Below are 20,632 nucleotides of genomic sequence, written 5' to 3'. Positions count from 1 at the left end.
TCTGAAAAGTAAATTGTCATTGCAATCACAGTCTACAGAAGTAGGCCGGGACCTGTGTGCTAAACCTAAACACAGTGACTGCCTGCTAAAATAAAAGACTTTAATAGTCTCCTAACATAGAAACCAAAATGTCCAGAATACAATAAAAAATCACCCATTATACCAAGAACCAGAAAATCACAACTCAAACGAGAAAAGATAATCAACTGACATAATAGTGAAATGAATCAGATGTTAGAATTATCTGACAAGGATTTTAACGCAGCCATCACAAAAATGCTTCAATAAGCATTTACAGAGTTTCTTGAAACAAATGAGAAAAAAAGAAAATCTGAGCAAAGAAATACAAGTTTAAAAAAAACCAAATGGAAATTATAGAACTGAAAAATACAATAGCAAAAAAATTTGTTAAAACCTGCTGAATAGGTTCAATAGTATAGTGAAGATAACAAAGAATAGAATCAGTGAACTTGAGGATAAATGAATACAGTTAACTCCATCTGAAAAACAGAAAAAAGACTGAAAAAAGGGCCCTAGAGATCTGTGGGACATAACAAAAAATCCAATATTTATATTACACAAATCCAAGAAAGATGCCAAAACCAGATAAAGACAGTACAAAAAAAAAAAGAGAGAGAGAGAGAGAGAAACTAGACCAATATCTCTCACATACTTAGATACAAAAAGAAATCTTTGAAAAAATATTAGCGAAATTAATTCAACAATGTATAAAAGAGTTATATACCCTGGACCAAGTGAGATTTAGTCAAGGCATTCAAGACTGATTCAATATTTTAAAATCAATCAATTGTAGTCCACCATATCAATAGACTGAAGAAAAAATCATATGAATATATCAGTTAACACAAGAAAAATATTGACAAAAATTTAACATTTATGATAACAACTCTCATAAAGAACATCTACAGAAAACCTAAAGCTAACGTTATACTTAATCTTTCCTTCTTAAGATTACAACTAGGCAAGTGTGTCTGCTTTTGTCTCTTATATTCAACGTTGTACTGAAAGGTCTAGTAAGTACAACAAGGCAAGCCAAATAAATAAATGAAACGTACAGATTTGAAAGAATCAAGTAAAGTTGTATTTTCAGATGACTTGATTGTGCACATAAAAAATCACAAGAAATCTAAAGAAACACTTCTAGCACTAGTAATTGAATCCAGCAAGGTCACATGATACGATATCAGCACACAAAAATAATTAAATTTTTATACAAAAACTTTGGAAATCTAAATTAAAAAAACAAGACCATTTATTGCTTTTTATTTAGATTTGCTCCAAGGAAATCTAAATAAAAAGCATTTATTGCTCCAAGGAAAATGAAATATTTAGGGATAAACTTAACAAAACATATACAAGATCTGCTGAGAACTATGAAACACTGATGGAAGAACTCAGAGAAGGCATTAATAATTTGAGAGACTGTGTTCATGGATTGGAAGACTCAGCACAGTAAAAATGTCAATTCTTCTAAATTGATCTATAGGTTAATGAAATGTCTATCCATGTCCCAGCATGCATTTCTGTAGACATAGCTAGACTTATTATAAAATTTATATGGAAAGGCAAAGGACCCAGAGTAGCTAAAATGATTTCTACAAAGAATAAACTGGGGAGGGGTCACTCTTTCCAATATAAAGGCTTACTATATAGCTACAATGATCAGGACAGTAGGTAATAGTGGGGGTGGATAGACAACATAGATAAATGGAACAGAATAGAGAAACCCAGAGATAAACCCACACAAATCTGTTCAACTGATTTTTGGCAAAGGTAAAAGTAATTCAATGGAAGAAGGCTAGTCGTTTCAACAAATAGTGCAGGAGTAATTGACATCCATAGGCAAAATAAGTGAAATTACACCCCAACATTATGCCTATATAAAAATTAACTCAAAATGGGTCATAGACTTAAAGTGTAAAAGTATAAAACTTGTAAAAGGAAACAGGAGAAAATCTTCATGATCTAGGGCTCATCAAAGAGTTCTTAAGCTTCACATTATAAGCATGATCCATAAAAGGAAAATTATATTAATTAGATTTTTAAAATTACGAAGTTTTATTGTATGAAAGGTCCTATTAAGATGAGTTACAGACTGGACAAAATATTTGAGGGCAAACCACAGAAATGACAAAGTTATTTGTATCTAGAACATATAAAAAACTCTCAAAACTCAAACATTCCCATTAGAAAGTGGGCAAAAGATATGGACATTTCACTAAGGAGAATATGCACATGACAAATAACATGAAAAGATGTTCAGCTTCATTAGCCATCAGGAAAATGCAAATCAAAATCATGCTGAAAGATGACCACACACCTATCAGAATAGCTAAAATAAAAAATAGTGACAACACCAAATGCTGGCAATGATGTGAAGAAACTGATCACTCATACGTGTGTTTTTCAACAGATCAGGACATCCAACGCCATGGAATGCTACTCAGGAATAAAAAGAAATGGATATCAGTTCATGCAATAACTTGAACGTGTCTCTTGGGAATTTTATTCAGTGAGAAAAACTCGGTCTTAAAATGTTGTATACTATATGATTATATAACACTTGAAATGACAAAAAGTAGAGATGGGGAATGAGTTAGTGGATGCCAAAGGTAAGGGAATGGGGCAGATGGAAGGTGAATGTTGTTGCAAAGCGTAGCAAGAAGGATCCTTGTGGTGATAATACAGTTCTGTATTGTGTCAGTGGGTACATGAACCTATACGTGTGATAAAATTGCAAGTAACTAAATACACAGACACATGTAAACAAATGATTACAAATAAAGTTTGGGAAATCTGGACAAGATCAATGGTTTGTAACAATGGCAATATCTTGATTATGATCTTATACTGCAGTTTTACAAGATGTTACCGCTCAGGGAAGCTGGGTAAAGGGTACCTGATATTCCCCTATATTATTTCTTACAATTGCATGTGAATCTACAATTATCTCAAAATAAAAATTTAATTAAAAAAAGATAAAAACAAACAATTGGGGCCTTCAATATTTTGCCAGAAGCTGAACTAAGGAATCTGGCTCATTGCAGGCTTGACACTAATTGGCCACCTGGCTATCAGACTGAATAGTTATAAAGAACAATGACTCCCCAAACCTGGGTATGTAGCACCTTAGGGAGCTTCTAATAATCCAAAGAAGTATTGTTCACCTAGAAATTCTCAGTAACCATATTTACATTAAAACCACTTTTATGAAAAAGCAAATATTTGCTACATAAATCTTCATATCAGAGGGCCACACTAGTAAATCAAAATAGGATATCTCAATCTGTCCCCACTCTAGTCCATCCAAAATATACAGGCCACTCTTGAAGTGCTATCTGTAAAAGGAACAAAACTGCCAAGTATTGAAGATTTCAGGTGGAGGGTGAATTGAGCCAGTTTCTACAAGAAAAGGGATTCAGTCTCAGGTGGCCAGATTTATCCTGAAACTGAGGGCAATAGCACAGTCCTTGCACTCTGCGTCCAGGAAGTGAGCTCACCTTCTGCCTAGAGTTAACCAGAGCCTTGGTCTTTTTCACCAATATTATTTCACAACCTTCCCTCAACACAGACACATACAATTAAGGAAAGAAAGACTGAGTATGTCCGGTAATGCAGCTAATTTCTGTCAATTAGCCAATGTCCAACAATTAGTAAATTGGTAGATTGTGCTTGAGTTGACATATATTCAATCTAATGGTTCATAAACAGATGGCTGGTTATTTTATTCATATATAAGTGGCTCTGAGTGCATTGAAAGAATGTTTAAAACAACAGAAGAATAATCAAAAGCACAATTTATCACCTTAGATTTTTTTCCTTTTCACCTTTTTTATTATTTTTATATTTTTTTGAACTATATAACAATCTGCATTTTTTGCAGTCTTTTATTTATTTATTTATTTTCAAATACATTTGTCTCTGCCTACCCCCCACCACTTTCCCTTTCCCCCTCCCTCCTTCCCTCCCTCAGCTCTTCCCCTTTGGTTTTGTCCATGAGTCCCAGCTATATGTTCCTCGACTTTCCCCTTCCCTTCCTTTTCCCCGCCCCCGCTCCCTCCTTCCCTCTTGCCTCTGTTGATTTCTCTTCCTTTCAGTGTTGCTGGTCTTATTTTCTTTGCATCTTTGTATTGTTGGTTAGGTTCCACTTACAGGTGAGATCATATGGTATTGGTCTTTCGCTCCCTGGCTTATTTCGCTTAGTATAATGCTCTCCAGTTCTATCCATGCTGTCGCGAAGTTTAGTCGTTCTTTTTTTTCTTTCTGCTGCGTAGTATTCCATTGTGTATATATACCATAATTTTTTGATCCAATCATCTACTGATGGGCATTTAGGTTGCTTCCAACACTTGGCTATTGTAAATTGTATCACCTTAAATTTTAGCAGATTTAAACTGCATAATGACAGCAGCACTTGGTTAAATAAGCAAAGCAACACATTGACAGCAGAAGTGTTGAGGGTAAGTCACACTGTCATTCCTGAGGGACTCTGGCCCTGGCACCTGTGCTCCAAGCAGGCGTGCTAAGGTATGGTCCAGGAAGCAAGAGAACTGAGCATTAACATATTCCAAACCTTTGCAAAGTAATAGTCTCAAAGGAGGTGCTTTTCGAGAAAGAGCATAAACAAAATACACCTAGGAAGCTAGTAAGGCATTTGACACCAAAATGCAAGTGGGAAAGAAATACACCTTTAGAGCTGGTGCAGTTGAGAGCCTTTCATGTTGAGGCATGAACATTTTCAACTGGAGCATCAACCTCCCCTACATTCCTGTTCACCTAATTTTCCATTTCAGTTGCTCATTCTCTTTACCCAGCCCCTCTGTGGGACTGCACACTAATTATCTCATGGCGGTGGTACCGTCTGCTAAAAAAGCTGGCATCTAGGCAATCCTCATCTTCCAAACGTGGGGCCTGCCTCTACCTGCCCTGGTACAAGAAACAGAAAGTCAGTGTGTTGTCCCCTATACCCTGCTGAGGTGACTGACTCGGCTCCACAGATTGAACAGAAACTGAGAACCTGATTAGTTCTTTAAGCCAGAGCCTTTGCTTATAGCGTTCAGTACTGAAGTTTTGGGATTCATCCTACATCTACACATGGTTTGATGGTGGACCAGGTGACAAGGTCAATTTAGTGAAAGCAGTTTGCTAAACTAGTTTAGTGTGAGGTTCCAGGCATGCAAGGTTCCTAGTGAGGCAGGCAGATAGTGAGCAATGAGGAAGTTCTGAAGGTATGTGCAGCAAATGCAAGATATGCTAAAGAAAGCTAAGCCAGACATTGTAGGCCAGACAGCCTGAGTTCCTGAAATAGTTACTTCAGTCCTCACAAGTAGCTAGATTTGAAGCAGGAGGCTTTGAGACAGTAGATAAAATAAAAATGAGGAAGTCCTGGGAGGCTGACATGAAAGTAAGTAGCTGACATTGACACTAGCCAAATCCTGAATTCTGAAAATAGTCTTGTAACAGCGTAGTAATATTTAAAACCACAGCCGGGCTTGTGCACTTTGATCCTAAACAACCTATAGTCCACCTTAGTATCATTATAATCTGATTGTAATAAATTAGCATTGCAGTTTCCACCTCCTAGGTGGGCACTCAGGGAGAGCTATGGGTAATCACATGCATAATAGCAGAAAAATTATGACTCCTAACACAAGCACAGTAGAAAGTAGATTAAGAATAGGGAAGTAAAAATCCTTATAAAATTAAAACCCCTCAGACAACAGGGGGTCATTCTCTGTTTAGGGGATTGGCCTGCTCCCATATTCTGTGGAGTGTACTGTCCTTTTTTTTTAAAGACGGGAAGGGAGGGAGAAAGAGAGAAAGAGAAACATTGATGTGTGAGAGAAATAATCTATTGGTTGCTTCTTGCACTGAGGACCTGGCCCACAATCCAGGCATGTGCCCTGATGGAGAATTGTACCAATGACCTTTCAGCTCACAGGCCAACACTCAATCCTCTGAGCCACACCAGCCAGGGCAAGTGTACTGTCCTTAATAAAGCTTGCTTGTTTTGCTCAACTCCATTCGTGTGATTTGTTCAACTCTTTGTTCGCGATCACCAAGAACCTGGGTTACCTGTGCACAGTGGTGACAATAGTCCTGGGTCTGATATAAATGAACAAGTTGATTTCTTGGCTACTGCTTTATCTCTCTCTCTAGCCACCTGGGAAAAAGTGAAAGCTGTTTGGTCACAAGAAGGTGAGAGGGTATAGATGATGCAGAATAATCTCATCTTCAACCTTGAAAAAGAATGGAAAGGATATTGTTTACTTATGGATTTGTTGTACCATGTTTTTGTAGAAAGGACAGCCCCTTTCTACAAGATCTCTTCCTTGCTTCTTTCAAAGAGTTGGTTTTATTTCCCCTACCCTCTTCTCTACCCAGCACTGTCTTCTAGTCACTCATCTACTCTCACATTTGGCCAAAATTGTAGCTTCAGCCTCTGAGTCTATGTGACCTCTCAGCCTGATTCATAATCCCATTCTTAAAATATTTGTATATGTTTTTTAAAACTTTTATTTTTATTGTTTATGATGTTATAGTTCCTGCTTTTCCTCCTTTTCCTCACCTACAATGGGGAAAGGGAGAAAAGACAGCCCGCATATTATTGTCCATGTCCATGAGTTGTGCATAAAATATTTTTAAACTTCAGAATAGGAGTGAGGAACTTAGACGTCAACACTGGTAAATTGTCCCTATCTGGCAGTGTGAAAGAAGGTGGGAAGCATACACTGACCCCAGTCTAATTTCCACTCAAAGAAGCTTTGGTAAGAATAGTTAGTATTAGGAATAATAGTTAAACACCTTTCTTTGACATATATTAAAATATTTTTAATGCTTATGACAACTGGGAGGGATGTAATGAAGAGAGGAAAACATTCACTATCCTCTCAAAAGTTGGCAGGGTTGGGGAGTAAATATTGATTTGACCAGGAAAAAAGGCGATTTGAGTTTCCTACTTTTGAGCCACTGACTTAATCTCAAGGAAAAACAATCTTATTGTTGTGCAGCTGAGTGCTGACATTAATAATAAGATGTCAACCACATTTTCCCCTTTGTCACTTTATTCTATTTACCATATTTTGTGATTTCTCTGGTTCCTTGGATTACTTTTCTTTTGTCATGAGCTTGAAAAGAATATTGTCAGCTTATACCCATTTGTGTTAAAGTAGGAGAGCACTGAAAAAGCTACATGAAAAACATAGATAAACCAGAAGTCAAAGAATCATAGAGTGTTCCAATCAAAGGAGTGATAGAAACAACTGAGGCCAGCCCCTTCACTTTTACATATAGGAGACAGAGACCCAGAGAGGGAAGGTGGCATTTCTCATGATTCTTATTCTTTTCCTTTTTTTTGGAATTAGATATATGACTTTATTGCTACATACTTTCATTTCTAATTATGATTTGTAAAGGTTATTAGTTGGCATTCCTGGGGCATGTAGCCAACTAGATATTAAGGGGAATGGATGCAGAATCATTCAATGGTAGGGAAAGCTAGACCCAGAGTAAACAATGATCAGATCTGGAATCAACACTCACTTGCATTGTGAATGTTGGCATTCTTCTAGGTTCTGTCTTTGGTCCTCTTTTATTAAGAGTAACTCTATGGTTAGGGTTGGTCTGTATGGCAAATATAAGACTACCTCTGAATTGAAAGGCTGCAACTGCGGGTCTTAACATTTTCTGCCTATCTTAGAAGATGCGTTCCTTCTCCAGTTCAATACCAATCTTTTCACCTCCCCATATCTTAACAGTCCTTTGCTTTTCCCTCATACTCTGCCACATTTGTAACCACAACCAAATCTGTTTTGTTTTAATAAAAATAAATAAAAAACTTTTTACTCAGTGTTCCCCTGAGCTATTCACTTGTTAGCCAAATGTCTTGAAATAATAGTCTATACTTGATGTTCTACTTCCTTCCACTTAATTTCACCCCAATGCCAAACTCAATGGATACTCTTTCATCTTTATTTTCAGTAATCTTGCCTGGCAGCATTTAACACTGTTCAACCACTCACCTGCTTGGAACTCTTCCTTCTCTGACTTTTCTTCTTCTGATTCTCCTACTCCTCTATTCCTCAAGGAGTTTATTTGATATTACTTGTACTTTGGGTTAACTCCTAGTTTTAATCACCTTTATTACAATTCTTTCCAAACTATAATCTCCCAGGAAGGGAAGGTAAAACCCCATGACACAGCCAATAGGAAGACTAGGAATGGATATGTAAATGGAGGTGGATGCCTGACCTGAGGGAGTACATTCTCTCCCCCAGGGATGTAGTAACACAGAGAAAGTTGACTGACTCTAGGGAATCAGGCTGAGAGGTCACATAGACTCAGAGGCTGAAGCTACAATTTTGGCCAAATGTGAGAGTAGATGAGTGACTAGAAGACAGTGCTGGGTAGAGAAGAGGGTGGGGAAATAAAACCAACTCTTTGGAAGAAGCAAGGAAGAGATCTTGAGCCAGAGAGATGTGGAGTAGCAGGAGGGAGAGAGGGGAAGAGTGTGACAGGAATAAGAGGGAGAGAAGAGAGTGATGAGAGAGCACAGGAGAGGACACTCAACTTCCTAGTTCCTGTGAGGTTCTGCTGTGCTTACTGCAGTCAATTTTTACATGATTCTCCTCTATCATTGTAATAACCTTCTCTTTTTAGTAGATTATTGTTTCTTTTTTTTAATAAAGATTTTAGTTATTTATTTTTAGAGCGAAGGGAAGGGAGGGAGGAGAGAAACATTGATTGGTTGCCTCTCATAGTAGGGACCAAATCCACAACCCAGGCATGTGCCCTGACCAGGAATTGAACTAGTGACCTTTTACTTTGTGGAAAAATATCCAAGCCACACTGAGCCACACTGGCCAGGGAAGATTATTATTTCTTTAAAAGTAACCTTTAAGCTAAGGCACTTCTTCTACCAACTCCTCAAACTCTGAGTGATCTCATCCACTCTTTTTCAGTTTAACATGTTTTTATTTCTGTCAATGTTATTCATGCATATGGGTTTTAGTAAAGACTACCAAAGGATTTGATGATAAATGGAAGTTTCTATGCCCACTTCTTTTTTATTTTTATGTTTTTATTGTTGTTCAATTGCAGTTGTTCCCATTTCCCCCCATTACTCTTCCCCTGCTCTACCCACCCTCACTTCCTACATTCAGTCCTCCCCCTTCCCTGTTGTCCATGTCCATGGGTCCTTTATACATGTTCCTTGATGACCCCTCCCCTTCTTTCTCCTGTTATCCCCTTCCCCCTCCTTTCTGGTTACTATCAGTTTGTTCTTTATTTGCATGTATCTGGTTCTTTTTTGCTTGCTGTTTCATTTTGTTGATTAGGTTCCACTTATAGGTGAGATCATATGGTATTTGTCTTTCACCCCCTGGCTTATTTCACTTAGCATAATGCTCTCCAGTCCCATCCATGCTGTCATGAAGGGTAGGATTTCCTTCTTTCTTTCTGCTGCATAGAATTCCATTGTGTAAATATACCCTATGCCCACTTCTTTCCTGCTTCCTGGAAACAATCACCTTCTGAAGGGTTCCTTATGGAACCCTTAAATGACCCTCAGTCATTTGAAAGAATATGATGATCCTGCTATTCATTTTATCATTGTGGGAATATATATAGCACAAATTTACCATTTTAACCATTTTTAAGTATACAGTTCACTGGCATTAAGCACATTCACATATTACCACTATACAACTATGTCACCATTATACATTTCCTGAATTTTTTCATTCTTTCAAACTGAAATTCTATACCTATTAATCAATAACTTTCCATTCTCTTACCTTACAGCCCTGAGGACCACTATTCTAGTTCTCGTTGCTATGAATTTGACTATTCTAGGTAAGTAATATAAATGGAATAATACAATATTTGTTATTTGATGTCTGCCTTATTTTACTTAGCACAATTTCTTCAAGGGTTGTGTATATTATAACATATATGAGAATTTGATTCTTTTTAAGACTGAATAATTTTACATGGATATATGATAGAACATATACACACACACTATATTTTATTTATCATTCATTCATTGATGGACACTTCAGGTTTTTCCACCTTTTGGCTCTTATGAACATCCTGCTATGAACCCCGAATTCACTTCTTTTAGGTATATAACTAGAAATGGAATTTCTGGATCATATGGTAATTCTGTGTTAGGTTTTTTTTTTTTTTGAGAAACTACCATGCTGTTTTTCATGTTCTAACATTTCTTGACAAATGCTTTTTAAACATCATTTACTGACTTTATATTATGGTAGCTAAGGATTCATCCTCTCTTAAAGTGTTCTCTAGCCCGTGTGTACTGATGATTTCCCATTCATGTTTCCATTCCTGACTTCCCCTTGAGCTACAGGTTTGTATTATCCAAATGCTTACTCTACATCTCCATGCAGATGTTAAGCTAAACATATCCAAATAGGCTTGCCCCTGCCCCCCACCCCACACTTTCTCTTCCTCTGGTTATTATACTGTTCCCTACATCAGTGAGTGTCACCAATGTCTACTCAGTTACTCAAACAAGAAACCTGGAAGTTATAACAAATTGCTCTGGGATTTTACCATCCAATGGATCACCAAATGTTGTTGACTTTACCAGTTAAATACTTCTTGACTCCATTCTCTTTTCTTCTTACTCACTGTAGCTACCCTAGTTCAGGTCTTCATCATCTATTGATTGAACTACTTGCAGCAGCAGCAGCTTCCTGTCTTAGCTCCCTGCCTCCATATTTTCCCACTTTTAATTCTATTGCAAACTGAGCTAACCTAGTTTAGCCTCTTACATCCTCAGGTATCTTTCGATGACTATCAGTAGCTTTGAATGACTAGAGATAACTGCAGGTTGTAGCCTTCATACCGTACAATCTCCCTACCAGGTGGTACATTTCAAAGAAAACAAGACTTCAGCCCAATTCTGCCGAACACAAACTTAGTAGCAGTTTGGTATAGTCCTGTAACCTGTCCTCATAAAATCTATTAAGCCCCATGCAGGAAAGTTTCACTTGAAACAGTTAGCAATTTTCCAGTAGTAGCATTTTAGCTAAACTTATGGTCAGATCAAACAACAGAATCATCCATTAAGTGTCAGGATGCAACACCCAATGTATTTCTAGACCTAGAATGCCACTCTGGGATCCCCAGTTTCTTAAGCCCCATTCATGCAAGGGCAGATAAAAGTGTCATCCATAAATCTAGGGCACCATTTATTTCACCAATAAAAGTTTATTTCTAACATCCCTTATATTTTCTATTTTCAAAAAAAAAGTTTATTCATGATACACATTTAAAGAGAAACTCCCACCCTCTAGAAATGAGCTAAAAAAAATTAACAAAATCCACCTCCTACCACTTGTGTCCACTTCCTCCCATTCCCTCCAAATAAAAGGTGAAAAAAGGCAAAAGAAAAAAACCAAAAAAATCAAAAATAACCCCCAAAACCCCCTAAAAAGAGATAGTGCATCTCCCCAGGGGGCAGGGGAATTTATACTGGAGCCGGGAGTGGAACAGAGATCTTTCTACCAAAACTTGCAAAGAAAGACACTCAAAACAAACAAACAAAAAAAGGAACACAAAAGGAAACAAAATAGATTACCAGGCAATCTGGAGGGGCAGGGAGCTAGAACACAGGACAGGAACAGGAAGAGGGCACTGAGAAAGTTAGGGAGATGATGGAGGGAAGTAAAGCATAAATTTTGATATCCTTGGGTAAAAAGAAAACCTCCTACTATCAGTGCCCATCTACCCTTGAAGAGTCCCAAGGGGGTGAAGTTGAACAAGGAAATGGGAGGTAGCTTGTGCAGTTGAGATGTGTCCATGAGAATCCCCAGAGTGAATGAGCAGTTCCTGGGCCTTCCTGTACTCCCCAAAGCAGGTTGCTCCTTGGCAGTTAGTTATTGAATTCTCCCATCTTCCACAGTATCTCTTTTTTTAAAATATATTTTTCCAAGTAGATTACAAAACAAAGGCCATAAAAAGAGACCCAGAGGGACACTTTATAATACTTGAAGGAAGAATCTATTAAGAAGACATCAACATTGTAAACTTATATGCTCCCAATATACGAGCCCCCAAGTATATAAGGAAATTGTTGGACGACTTCAAAAAAGATATAGACAGCAACACACTGATAGTAGGGGATTTCAACATCCCACTGTCAGAAATGGACAGATCTTCCAAACAAAACATTAATAAACATATTGTGGCGCTGAATGACACTGAATCAAAGAGACTTAACTGACATATATAGAACCTTACATCCCAAAGAAGAAAAATACACATTCTTTACAAATGCTCATGGCAGTTTTTCAAAGATAGACCACATGATAGGACACAAAGCAAACCTCAGCAAATTCAGGAATATTGAAATAATACCAAACTTTTTCTCGGACCACAAGGGATTGAAACTGGAAATCAACCTCAAAGAGAAACTTCCACAGCTTGCAAACTCATGGAGACTAAACAGTAGACTATTAAACAATGAATGGGTCAATAATGAGATAAGAGAAGAAATCAAAAAATTTCTGGAAACAAATGAAAATGAACAGACAACAGTCCAAAACCTATGGGACACAGCAAAGGCGGTCCTGAGAGGGAAGTTCATAGCAATACAGGCTTACCTAAAAAAGACAGAAACATTTCAAATAAAAGACCAAACACTACAACTTCAAGAACTGGAGAAACAACAACAAATAAATCCCAGAGCATAGTAGAAGGAAGGAAATAGTCAAGATTAGAGCAGAACTGAATGACACAGAGACGAAAAGAACAATTCAGAAGATCCACCAATCCAGAAGCTGTTTCCTTGAAAAGATAAATAAAATTGACAAGCCTTTAAAAAAACTCATCAAGAATAAAAGGGAGAGGACCCAAATTAATAATATCAGAAATGAAAGAGGAGAAATAACAACAGATACCACAGAAATACAAAGGATCGTCAGAAACTACAATGGACAATTATATGCCAAGAAATTTGAAAATCTTGATGAAATGGACAAATTTTTAGAAAAGTATAATCTTCCAACACTGAAGGAGGAAGAAACAGAAAGCTTGAACAGACCGATAACAGCTGGGGAAATTGAAGCAGTCATCAAGAAACTCCCAGCACACAAAAGCCCAGGGTCGGACGGTTTCACAGGAGAATTTTACAAAACATTTAAGTAAGAGCTAACCCCTATCCTTCTCAGACTATTCCAAAAAATCCAAGAGGAGGGAAGACTCCCAGACTCTTTCTATGAGGCCAGCATCACCCTGATCCCAAAACCAGATAAAGACCCTACAAAGAAAGAAAACTACAGGCCAATTTCGCTGATGAACATAGATGCTAAAATCCTCAACAAAATATTGGCAAACCGCATCCAGCAATACATTAAAAAGATTATCCACCACGATCAAGTGGGATTCATCCCAGGCATGCAGGGATGGTTGAATATACGTAAATCAGTAAACGTGATACATCACATAAATAAAAGAAAAGACAAAAACCACATGATCATCTCGATAGATGCAGAAAAAGCATTTGATAAGGTACAGCACCCATTTATGATCAAAACACTCAGCAAAATGGGAATAAATGGGGCATTCCTCAACGTAATAAAGGCCATATATGAAAAACCTACAGCAAATACCATACTCAACGGGCAAAAACTGAAAGCTTTCCCACTAAGATCGGGAACACGCCAAGGATGTCCGCTCTCACCGCTTCTTTTCAACATCGTATTGGAAGTCCTAGCCACAGCAGTCAGAGAAGAGAAAGAGATAAAAGGCATCCAAATAGGAAAGGAGGAAGTAAAGCTATCATTGTTTGCAGATGACATGATAGTGTACATAGAGAACCCTGTAGACTCTACCAAAAAACTCCTCAACCTAATAAGTGAATTTGGCAAAACAGCAGGATAAAACGTCAACATTCAGAAATCAAAGGCATTTTTGTACACCAGCAATGCAATAAAAGAAGAAGAAATCAGAAAAAAAATACCATTCGATATAGCAAGAAGAAAAATAAAGTACCTAGGCATAAATTTAACCAAAGACGTAAAAGACCTGTTCGCAGAAAACTATACAGCATTGAAAAAAGAAATTAAGGAAGACACAAATACATGGAAGCATATACCGTGCTCATGGATTGGAATTAATATCATGAAAATGTCCATACTACCCAAAGCAATTTATAGATTCAATGCAATCCCTATTAAGATACCAATGACATATTTCACAGAAATAGAAGAGACATTTCAAAAATTTATATGGAACCATAAATGACCCCGAATAGCCGCAACCATTTTGAAAAAGAAAAACAAAGTAGGAGGGATCACAATACCGGACATCATACTCTACTACAAAGCCACTATACTCAAAACAATCTGGTCCTGGCACAAGAACAGACCCATAGACCAGTGGAACAGAATAGAAAGCCCAGAAATAAGCCCAGGTCTCTATGGGTATCTAATATTTGACAAAGGGGGCAGAAGCATAAAATGGAGCCATAATAGCCTCTTCAACAAATGGTGTTGGGAGAGCTGGACGGCTACATGCAAAAAATGGAAATTGGATCATCCGCTGACACCATACACAAAAATAAACTCAAGATGGATCAAAGACTTAAATATAAGTTGCAATGCCATCAAAGTCCTAGAGGAGAACATTGGCAGGAAACTCTCAGATATCCCAAGCAGCAATTTTTTCACCGATATGTCTCCTAAAGCAAGGGACATATGGAAAGAATAAACAAGTGGGACCTCCTGAAAATAAGAAGCTTCTGCACGGCAAAAGAAAACACCAGCAAAATGAAAAGGGAGCCAACTGTATGGGAAAATACATTCGCTAATGATACATCGGATAGAGGTTTGATCTCTAAGATATATAAAGAACTCACACGACTCCACTCCAAGAAGACAAACGATCCAATCAAAAAATGGGCAAAGGACCTGGGCAGACGCTTTTCCAAGGAGGAGATACAGAGCGACCAGAGATATTTGAAAGGATGTTCAGCATCACTAGCCATTAGAGAAATGCAGATCAAAACCACCATGAGGTACCACCTCACACCAGTCAGAATGGCCATCAGAAACAGATCCACAAACAACAGGTGCTGGCGAGGCTGTGGAGAAAAGGGAACCCTAGTCCACTGTTGGTGGGAATGCAGACTGGTGCAGCCACAGTGGAAAGCAGTGTGGAATTTCCTCAAAAAGCTGATAATGGAACTGCCTTTTGATCCAGTGATTCCCCTGCTGGGACTATACCCTAAGAATCCCAAAACGCCAATACAAAAGAACCTATGCACCCCAATGTTCATAGCAGCACAATTTACAATAGCCAAGTGTTGGAAGCAACCTAAATGCCCATCAGTAGAGGATTGGATCAAAAAATTATGGTACATATACACGATGGAATACTACGCAGCAGAAAGAAAAAAAGAACGACTAAACTTCGCGACAGCATGGATAGAACTGGAGAGCATTATGCTAAGCGAAATAAGCCAGGGAGCAAAAGACAAATACCATATGATCTCACCTATAAGTGGAACCTAACCAACAATACAAAGATGCAAGGAAAATAAGACCAGCAACACTGAAAGGAAAAGAAATCAAAAGAGACAAGAGGGAAGGAGGGAGCGGGGGTGGGGAAAAAGAAGGGAAGGTGAAAGTCAAGGAACATACAGCAGGAACTCATGGACAAAACCAAAGGGGAAGAGCTGAGGGAGGAAAGAAGGGAGGGGGCAAGGGAAAGTGGTGGGGGGTAGGCAGAGACGAATGTATTTGAAAAAATAAAAAAATTAAAAAAAATAAATGAAACTAATTTTCCAAGCAAAAATAAAATAATAATTTAATAAGTATGTATGGTGCCAGGTGGGTACTGGTAACATCTAATTGAACACTTTGTAAAGTATATGATTTTTTAAGCACTATGCTGTACACTTGAAACTAATACAAAATAGTATTGAATATAAACTGTAATCAAAAAATAAAATCAATTTATTATGTGTGACCTCTACAACAATTTCATCAGAATTCTTTTGATTAATGTTTTAAATAGTAAAAAGTATGATTTTTATATACCAAGGAATATATGTCTATTTTTTCTATCAAGCTCATTTTCTGTTTTTGAAAAAAAAAGTCCCCTTCATTTCTCTTTTTTTCCTCTCTCCCCTCTTATACACACTTTCTTTTTTCTCCAGTACCAGGGATACCATAAAGTTGATGAAGTGCCTCTACCCCAGCTCTTGCAGATGTGATCCCAGGGCCTGCAGTTAAAACCAATGTAGACTGTAGAGCAAGAACTATTGTAGTTGGTGGTCTAGGCATGGTATAGGGCTCATGGGAAACCCCCAGTCTGTTGTTTGATGCCTGGTCTCTTGGTTCATTTTGGGATTACCTTGATTTGTCTTCCTCTAAACAGGGACTCATCTAACGCCAAGGAAGTCCTCACTAACTCTTTGTCTAAGAACTATATATGCAAACCCTTTGGGATGACCACTAAATTTGTTACTGAGTATAGGAACATGGTTGACTGAACCATAGCCAAGAAAGTGTGCTTCTAGCTCTTCTGCTGTTGAACCATAGTCTACATTACCAACATAGATGGAACGAGTGTCAGCCTCCATCTTCTCCTCAATAGATATGTTCACCGGGCCAACATTGCACGGAGCTCGTCTCATATCATGCTTCTCCACCTCGTTCTGTAGCTCCTTCAGCATATTTGCTTCTTATTCTGTCTTTCTTACTCAAGCTTTGATCACTTCCAGCTCCTGGTCCTCAGATCCTCAATGGCACCATCCTCCAGGCCACTCTCAACCAGTCCGGCTCCTTATCCTCCTCCTCCTCCTGGCTGCTGAGGGCTCCTGAGCCAAGCCCATGGCTCAGAGCTGGGGTTGGACAGAGCAGAGCTAGGGTGGCTCTTCTTTGGGCTCAGGATAACTGGGGTTCCAGTTCCTTAGACTCCAGGCTGTTCTGTAGTCCCTTGCACCCCTCAGGACATCCTCCCCAGCCTGCCCACTGGCTGGGGGAAAAAAGATGGCATCACCACCCCAGACCAGAACCCTGACTGCCAGCCTCTCTCATACACTGGAACCTTGGTTCTTGAACTTAATTCTTTCTGGAAGGCTATTGGAGAAACGATTTGCTCAAAAGCCTAATCTCCTTTGTCACCTGAGAGACTCATCAGCATGAAAGAGTTGTCCATTGAGAACTAAGTTTTGTTTGTCAACTGAGATATTTTTTCCATGAACAACTTGGTTGAGAACCACATTGTTCCAGAGGAAGGAATTTTTGAGAACTGAGGTTTAATTGTAATCTCATTCAGAATTAAGCTTACATACTTTTAACACATGTATAGTACGTATTATGTGCCAGGAACTATTCTAAGCACTTAAAAAAAAAAGACCTTATTTAGTTATTTTTACAGATAAGGGAAGGGAGGGAGAAAGAGAGGGAGAGAAACATCAATGTGAGAAAGAGAGGGAGAGAAACATCAATGTGTGGTTGCCTCTTGCGCGCCCCCTACTGGGGACCTGGCCCACAACCCAGGCATGTGCCCTGGCTGGGAATTGAACCGGCAATCCTTTAGTTTGCAGGCTGGTGCTCAATCTACTGAGCCACACCAGCCACAGCTATTCTAAACACTTTTATTCCTCACAACAACTCTGTGAATTGGGCTTTATTATTATCTTTCTTTTCAGATGAAGAAACCGAGGCAGTAAAGGTTTAATTTGCCCAAGTTCACATAATTGGTAAGTGGCAAAACCAGAGTTCAAACTCAGGCTGTCTGGTTCCAGAATCTGTGCTCTGAGAAATCAATATGCTGCTTTTCTCTAGGGCCCTTTCTCTGCATTCCCACAGCATCCTAGGCATACCTCTAACTTAGCATTTAGCATGATAGTTTGAAAGTATCTCTGTATGTGTCTGTGACTTCACCATGAGAATCTTTCAGATTAATGGTCTCTGAAGTATAGCAGTGAGGTCATGAAGTTTGAAATGAGGCATAGCTGGGGTCAAGTCCCACCTCTGCTATGTACTAGCTATGTAAATCTAGGCAGATTATTTAACCTTTTTATCTATCTTTTTCCTTATTTCTAAAATGGGGCCAAAAATACCTCAGGATAATAGAAAGAATGAAATGAAATGATATATCTAAAGCACCTAGCACAGGGACTCATATAGTAAAAAAAAAACAAACAAAACCCTTTCGGTAATGCTAGACTATTACAAGTAATTATTATTACGTATACATCTCTAGAAACTAGCATAGTGCCTGGAAAATAAACATTTGAAAACCACTTGTTGAAGTGAACTATTATGGAAATCTTTAGACTAACATAAGTATCTGAAGTATATTTCAGTATATATGACTTTAGAAATGGTCCACTGTAGTTAAGCAGGATGTGCCACCTCTTTTTGCTGGGGCACCCATAAGAGTTTTACCTCCAAAGGGTAGATAGCACTGTAGATCTCCTGTCATATAACTAATAAGCGTATCATTCTGGCCCCTGAAACTATCAGTTTTAAGCTCAAATGGAATAGCTCATCACTTAGAAGTGAGTGTTGTAATCCATAAATCATTTCCGCATCCCTCAAAATGAAAGAGAACCCCATTTCATTTCCTTTTCTTAAAACAAGGGCTTCAGAACTCTCCAGGACTATCCATTCTGATCGGCTCACTGACTTTCTTAGTTCTGAAATTCCCATGCAAATTTCTTTACCAGCATCTCAGAGCTTTGATCTCCTCTGCTATAAATTTCACTCATCAAACAGATGACATATTACAGTTATCAGACATGCCCAGGTCACCTTTGGATTGTGTTGTTGTGATAGAATATGTTCCAGGTATCCATTAAGTGCCCATCTTCCTGCATCCAAAAGCAGCAGAAGATGCTACTTGAAAAGCAGAAGTAGACATAGTTATCACACCCAGGGAATAATATAACTCCCTTTGACACTAGAGGAATTAAAGCTCCTAGAGCAGAATTTTTTGGTTAACTTAAGGCTAAGGAGAACCTCATTTTTGTTCAGCTGGCCAATCTTCTTATTTTAATATCTGAACCCACTTTCCTTCATAAAAGATGACAGTCTAGTGACCACTGATTCTCCTTTCCATGAAAACCTTGAAGAGCCCCTAGGCCTACCTGATTACCATCAGTAAGCACTTTTCAGAATTTTAGGAGGAGAGACGAAGTGGAAGAAATTGAAATGAATTTGAATGGATCCTGGTCACAATCTAAAATCTGACAGTTTCATTAAACCTCTAATATTTTTTATGTTGTCATTTTTCTCTTTTCCCCCTAAAATCTGGTGGACAGAACCCCACGACCGTTACATACATTTTAAAAAGTCTGCTTGCTTGATGGTTCTGGGTTCTCAGGTGCTAAGAGAATTGAACGTAAGGCAGTAATGAATATAATGGGGCTTTGGTCAGAAAAAGCTGCCTGGAGAAAGTCTCCAGCCAGATCATGAAGGATTGGTAGACTTTAGATGGCAAGGGCTTCCAGAGCTGAAGAAGAAGGCTTGGGTATGAGCCAAGACATACAGTGCACATAATAAACTAGAGGTAAGGCTTGTGGTTTTATGCTTAGGGCAGAACCTGGTATTTCCTTTTGTTTTTATGTACTGATGTATAGTCAGAAGCAAACCACGGATGGTCCAGGAGTAGAGGTTGGAAAAGTTTACTCTAAGAAAGTGTACTGGGAAAGAAGTGAGGAGATATGAATTTTGATCCCGATTCTACCACTGATTTGTCCCATGATGGTGGGTAGGTCATGTAAATCTCTTGTCAAGTTAAATAGAAGTAGATATATTGTATGATCAGAGTATCACACAGAACTACTAGGAAGATTAATAGAAAGCTTGCAAATATCCACCAGATATATGAGTAAGTTGCTGACTACTAATAAAATGTAGATATCACCCTGGCTGGTGTGGCTCAGTGGATTGAGTGCTGTCCTGGGAACCAAAATGTTGCCAGTTCAATTCCCAGTCATGGCACATGCCTGGGTTGGAGGCCAGGTCCCCAGTAAGAAGCATGTGAGATGCAACTACACATTAATGTTTCTCTCCCTCTCTTTCTCCCTCCCTTCCCCTCTCTATAAAAATAAATAAATAAAACCTTTTGAAAATATATAAATAAATAACATGTAAATACCACTGAAAGACAGACCATCTTCAGCCTTTTCAGTTTGCATCTTATTGGATAGTAAGTATCAGCTTGCTCAGGGAACCCCAAGAAATGGGTGCTGGGTACAGAGAAGAGAGAGGATTTTTTTTTTTTACCAAATAAAGAAAGCGAAGCTCAAAGAGCTTAAATCACGCCCCAGTTATTGAGCATGGTTTGTGCCAAAGCTAAATGTAAACCACTTTACTGCTTTGCTCCAAGAACCTGGAAATCTATTTATGTCTTTAGGAGTCTCTTTAAAATTGCCTGTATTATTGATGAAAATTTCAGGGATAATGGAAGTTATTGAGGGCAATATTTTGGAGGTTGGCAGCTAAACTGATCAGTGAGAGACTTGATAGCCCTTTAAATTACCAGTAGGTACTACCCATAACTCTTTTAACTTCTAATGATACAAAATTGTAATAAAAATAAATGTATTGTATGTACTTTAGTACAA

The 20,632-nt window shown here is 38.3% G+C and overlaps 1 pseudogene; it reads right to left on the bottom strand.

Moving 5' to 3' along the window:
- Positions 1-6,557: 6,557 nt before the first annotated feature.
- LOC129076135 (polyadenylate-binding protein 2-like) lies at positions 6,558-19,161 on the bottom strand (annotated as a pseudogene).
- Positions 19,162-20,632: the final 1,471 nt, after the last annotated feature.

This window comes from Pteronotus mesoamericanus, unplaced genomic scaffold (assembly GCF_021234165.1).
Source record: "Pteronotus mesoamericanus isolate MK-2021 breed Mesoamerican mustached bat unplaced genomic scaffold, CSHL_Meso_final contig_57, whole genome shotgun sequence".
NCBI classification, from domain to species: Eukaryota; Metazoa; Chordata; class Mammalia; order Chiroptera; family Mormoopidae; genus Pteronotus; species Pteronotus mesoamericanus.
The sequence above is the reverse complement of the archived record's forward strand: the minus strand, read 5'-3'. Positions and strand labels throughout refer to the sequence as shown.